This window comes from Mirounga leonina, unplaced genomic scaffold (assembly GCF_011800145.1).
Source record: "Mirounga leonina isolate KUSES-001 unplaced genomic scaffold, KU_Mleo_1.0 Mir_179, whole genome shotgun sequence".
In the NCBI taxonomy this organism is placed as follows: Eukaryota; Metazoa; Chordata; class Mammalia; order Carnivora; family Phocidae; genus Mirounga; species Mirounga leonina.
This window is the reverse complement of record NW_023270466.1, coordinates 5,092,271-5,098,270: the sequence shown is the minus strand read 5'-3', so window position 1 is coordinate 5,098,270 and position 6,000 is coordinate 5,092,271. Positions and strand designations below refer to the sequence as shown.

The following is a 6,000-nucleotide window of genomic DNA, read 5'->3' as shown; positions in this document are numbered from 1 at the left end:
GGAAATGGTTCTCTCCATCAAACTGGACAGATCTGCCATAAGGCAAGAAAGAAAACAGGAGTCTTCTCCTTTCTAAGGAGACCTAACCTGGTCCTGCAGGAAGATCCCTCCTCCTGCTCACCGAGAGCCTTGGAGAATCTGAGCACAATCGATTTTGATTTAGAAGTACGAAAGAAGCTCCTGAACTCTCTCCCCCACTGCAGGTGGGTGACACATTTTCTCTCGTCACCACTAGGTGGCGGCACAGGAACCAGAGGGGGCCCAGACCAGTGCCTGGGGAAGGCGGCCGCATCAACCTGACCCTGTGTGTGTGGCTCTCCAAGGCTGACTGGGCCTTCGATGCACAGAAGGTTCAGAAAGACGGTGAGTGGCTCCGGGCTAGCTCTGAGGGCGGCAGAATACTGATTTCTTTGGAGGGAGCACACAAGTCCATCCGGGGTCTCTCTCTACCAGGAGCTCCCAGACCACCTGTGCCCCTGCGGGCCACAAGGCCCCACCTGCTCCGGCCCTCCCAGCAGTGACACCCGGGTAGTGAGGAGCTGGGACCGTGGTGTTTCCTAAATTCCGGCTCCTGCACTGAAACAGTCTCCTGTGTGTCCCCGGCTCCCCAGGCAGGCAGGTGTGGCTGGCCGCAGGGGTGAGGCCTGGGGCGGCCCTGGCTGTGGGCCTCTCGCAGGCCGGGCTGCCAGGCTTGGGAAGAGGAAGGGAAAGCAGCAGGGAACCTGAGGAATCAGAATTCTAACCCAGTGCCGCCCTCCAGGGGGTCAGAAAGTGTATTTGTGTAAGTGGGAGGCAGGATATGTACTATTTCCCTGCTTATTCCCTTTAATCTTATACTTTAAATATTTACCCAGAAATGGGGGCCTCTGTTTGCATTCCTGCCCATGGCTCATGAAATAACTGAGCCTGGACACCCATGCAAGGGCCCTCAGATCTCGCCTGGCCACCACGATCACCTTCTACCTGATGTCTCTGGGCAGTCGGGGGGGAAGTCCCCAAACTGAGTCGGATCTTGCTCCCGCCTGCTGAACACAGCTGGACCAAACCCAGTCTCCTGACCTAGATTTGTAAAGCCGCCTCCCTCTCTGATCAGGCATGGTTCTCTCCCAGACCACCTTGCTCAAGCCCCAGTGCAGACCCCTCCCCCTTCCTTTTGGTGGGGCTCCTGGGACACACCCAGCTCTCTATTGCCCCAGGCCCTTTGCACTCACTATTCCGTCTGCTATCCCCAGCCTCTCCTCTGGCTGCCTCACCTCTCCAATATTTTCTTGTTGGTTTAAATGTCACCAGCAGAGAGGTGTCCCCTGAGCAGTGGATGGAAAAAAAAACCCACCTCCCTTCTCTTATTTCACCCTGTTTGGATCCCTGCACATCCAGCAGGGGCCGCAATCCTCTATGAAGAGCCAGGTGGTCTCTCCTGTGACTGCCACGTATCCAGAAACCAGCGATAGACAGTAGGAAATCAGGGGTATGGCTGTGTTCCAATAAAGTTTTATTTACAAAAACAGGTGGTGGGCCGACTACGGCTCCCAGGCCATTGTCTGCCAACCCCTGAACTTACCCCATCTGGCATTTTTCTTATTTGTTTATAGCCTGAGTCTTGCCTCTTGCTCACTGTGGTCTCTCCCATGCCTAGAACAGTTCTTAGCATATCTAGACACTGTGAATCTCTTTTATTTATTTATTTTTCTATTTTTTTTATTCTTATGTTAATCCCCATAATTACATCATTAGTTTTAGATGAAGTGTTCCATGATTCATTGTTTGTGCATAACACCCAGTGCTCCATGCAGAATGTGCCCTCCTCAATACCCATCACCAGGCTAACCCATCCTCCCACCCCCCTCCCCTCTAGAACCCTCAGTTTGTTTTTCAGTCCATCGTCTCTCATGGTTCATCTACCCCTCCGATTTCCCCCGCTTCATTCTTCCCCTCCTGCTACCTTCTTCTTCTTCTTTTTTTTTTCTTAACATATATTGCATTATTTGTTTCAGAGGTACAGATCTGAGATTCAACAGTCTTGCACAATTCACAGCACTTACCAGAGCACATACCCTCCCCAGTGTCTATCACCCAGTCACCCCATCCCTCCCACCCCACCCCCCACTCCAGCAACCCTCAGTTTGTTTCCTGCGATTAAGAATTCCTCATATCAGTGAGATCATATGATACATGTCTTTCTCTGTTTGACTTATTTCACTCAACATAATACTCTCCAGTTCCATCCACGTCATTGCAAATGGCAAGATCTCATTCCTTTTGATGGCTGCATAATATTCCATTGTATATATATACCACCTCTTCTTTATCCATTATCTGTCGATGGACATCTTGGCTCTTTCCACAGTTTGGCTATTGTGGACATTGCTGCTATAAACATCGGGGTGCACATACCCTTTTGGATCCCTACTTTTGTATCTTTGGGGTAAATACCCAGTAGTGCAATTGCTGGATCATAGGGTAGCTCTATTTTCAACTTTTTGAGGAACCTCCATACAGTTTTCCAGAGTGGCTGCACCAGCTTGCATTCCCACCAACAGTGTATGAGGGTTCCCCTTCCTCCGCATCCCCGCCAACATCTGTCGTTTCCTGACTTGTTAATTTTAGCCATGTGAATCTCTTTTAAATGAACATTATTTGGTAACAGCTTTGCTCTTTAACGCCCTGGTGAATCCTGGCTTCTAGTTAACTTTCTTCCTGCACCTTTAGCCTTTAGCTTCACTTTCCCATCAGCAAAGATGACTAACCATCAACAGATTGACACGAAGACCATCAGCAATCTGGCAAAGCCAGGTAAGAGCATGGGGAGGTGACATGGCTTTTCCCCGTGGCAGGTTGCAGTCAGAACCAGCAGGGGAGGGGCAGCAACTCTTAATTATGCAAATGTAGCTTACTTGTGCTGAATTTGAAATTCTGGGCAAACTCTACACTTCCTCCTATTTTCCAAAGTATTCTCAGGCACCTTTCTTCTCTGTCTCATCTTAGGCGTAAGAAAAGCAATTATTTTAATATCAGCTTATGGAAATCTAATTGGAAGGAAAATCAAGCCTCCAGTGTGAGGGCACGGAGCACGCAGCAGTTGGGAAAAGACCCCTGTAGTGGGCTCTGTAGGACAGGACCAGGGGCTCCCGCACACCACCGCCCGCAGTCATTTTGTGGGGAACTGGGTCAGAGCAGACCTTGCCCAGCTCAGGCCTGCCCCGTTTTCTTCCTGCCCCCACAAGTTCTAGCCTCGGCCACCCTCACCCCCACCCTGCCCAGAGGCCCTGGCTACAAGGTCTCCTCTCCCCAAGGTCAGCCCCCAGTGCTAAGGACCCAAGGAGCCTCTCCCTCTGCTCTGACCAGTGCTCTGCTGCCCCCTGCCGGTCAACGAGATGACTGTGGTTGTACTTCTACAACAGCAAGTCCCATGGCTTCTCTAGAGCACCTTCTTTAAAAATATGTTCCCAGGCTCCTCAAATGAATAGAGGTGAAAACAAGGGGGCGTTTCTGTTGCTAATCTAGCCCACTTGCAAACCTATGGAATGACAAAGCAATTTAAGGCCCCCCCCTTGGTCTGCAGACACAGACTTCTCCCCGGGAATGTGTTCAGGAGCCACATAAAGGGGTCTAACAGAGGGTGACTCCCCCAGGAGTGTCAGGAAGTATGTAAGAACAGTTTTTGATTTCACAATGAGTGGGGGAGGGGGTGCTATGACATAAGCTGCTTGGGGCGGTCCGCAAGGCCTGCAAGGACAGGAAGTCCCACCCACCCCAGAATGCCGGCCCCATCCTCGAGAGAAACAGGGGGACCAGATGCTCCTAAGTAGAAACTGCCCTCTTCCTTTCCCTTCTCCGTCCTCACTGGTTGTGATCACTCTCCACCGCATGATGTGAACTGCAACAGCCCTCTGAGGGAACGACGGAGGCAAACAAACTCGCGGGTCTCAGCTGCTTGGGCAGGGGGTGGTGTCTCAGGAGCTTCTCCTGAACGGAGCAGGCCCTGGTGAGCCCAGGAAGGAGATCGGGGCTCAGCACACAGCCAGTGAGCCCAGCTCCGGGGAAGGACCCCCCTGCCCACGGCTGGGGAGGAATCAGCACGGACGCCCTGAGCGTGCTTTCTCCCTTCATCTGATCCCAGATTCCCTGCCCTGTGCCTGTGTTGCTTTTGTAATTGGAAATACAAACACAGAGCAGCTTGTGTGGTGCTGGTCTGACCCCCTGCGCGTCATGCCTGACACTGGCTTTGCACCCAGCCTGGCCATTAACTTTTAAATAAAAGAATGGAGGGCAGCCTGGGTGGCTCAGCTGGTTGGGCGACTGCCTTCGGCTCAGGTCATGATCCTGGAGTCCCGGGATCGAGTCCCACATCGGGCTCCCTGCTCAGCGGGGAGTCTGCTTCTCCCTCTGACCCTCTTCCCTCTTGTGCTCTCTGTCTCTCATTCTCTCTCTCAAATAAATAAATAAAATCTTTAAAAAAAAAAAAAAAAAAAAAAGAATGGACCGGGGCGCCTGGGTGGCTCAGTCGTTAAGCGTCTGCCTTCAGCTCAGGTCATGATCCCAGGGTTCTGGGATCGAGCCCTGCATTGAGATACCCTGCCTCTCTCTCTGCCTGCCGCTCTCCTTGCCTGCGTGCATGCACTCTCTCCCTCTCTCTCTCTCTGACAAATAAATAAATAAAATCTTAAAAAAAAAAAAAGGTACAGCAGTAACAATATATAGTTCCTATTGCTCCGGTCCAGGATAAGCAGAGGATTGCATCAGTCTTAACCAGGTGAATTGACAATTACAATATACTGTCCTCTGAAAGCTGCTTCCCACTTCATCACTAAGTAGGCTATGCTTTTTAAATTGTTGTTCCTGTTGGGCGCCTGGGTGGCCCAGTCGTTAAGCGTCTGCCTTTGGCTCAGGTCATGATCCCGGGGTCCTGGGATCGAGCCCCGCATCGGGCTCCCTCCTCTGGGGGAAACCTGCTTCTCCCTCTCCCCCCTGCCCTCCCCCCCCCCCCTTGTGTCCCCCCCCCCCCCCGGCCCCCCCCCCCCCCACTCATACTCCCACTCTCGTAGAGTCACTCTCTTACAAAAAAAAAAATAAAATTTGAAAAAAAAAAAAAAAAAAAGAATGGACCTTTCCTGAGGGGGAGACGGGCAGATAAACACAGCACAGCCTAAGGAAAAGCTGCGTCACTCTGCCCAAGGATGATGTTTCCCCGGTGACCCATCAGACGAGTGGGGCCCACGGTCTGCCATTGATTTCTGCTTAAAAATGAGTGGCTGCACGTTCCCAGGGTCAGGGCTCTGTGAGAAGTCTCTGAGATGGTGAGCAGCACTCCAAGCCAAGAAAGATCTGCCAGATGTTTCGTTCTGAGAAGCGCGCTGGTTGGGACTGCTGGAGGCCACACACACAGCAGGGGCGACCCTGGGGCCCAGATTCGGGTGGTGGCACCCTGAGTGGGACGTGGGTCACAATCGTCCTCTGTGGAATGTGAGAAACCCGATTATCCCTGACCCAGCATGTGTGTCCACTCGTAAGGTGTTCAGCCTAATGAAATCGCTCCTCCCCGCCCCAGTGGACTAATAACAGGAAAACTGCATCCTTATCGAGCCATCGGGAAGGCCAGATTTGATGTCAGGAAAACTGCATCCTTATCGAGCCATCGGGAAGGCCAGATTTGATGTCAGGTTCTTTTCACTGTAGATGGACACTATCACGAGTAATTGACTTAAAACTGCCCTTATATATGTGACATGTAGCCTATAAACATAAGGCTCTATGGGGGCACCTGGGTGGCTCAGTCGGTTAAATGTCCGACTCTTGACTTTGGCTCAGGTCATGATCCCAGGGTCTTGAGATAGAGCCCCCTCCCCCCCATCAGACTCCACACTCAGTAGCGAGTCTGCTTCTCTCCTCCCTCTGCCCTTCCCTCTGCTCACATGAGCATTCTCTCTTAAACAAACAAATAAATAAATAAACTAAATAAAATAAAATAAACATAAGGCTCTGCCCTCAAATGCAGGGCAC

At 51.5% G+C, this 6,000-nt stretch overlaps 1 protein-coding gene across 1 annotated transcript in view; it reads right to left on the bottom strand.

Moving 5' to 3' along the window:
- The window catches only part of DAPK1 (death associated protein kinase 1), a 177,656-nt gene that overhangs the window by 19,555 nt on the left and 152,101 nt on the right, over nt 1-6,000 (bottom strand). The window lies entirely within an intron of this gene.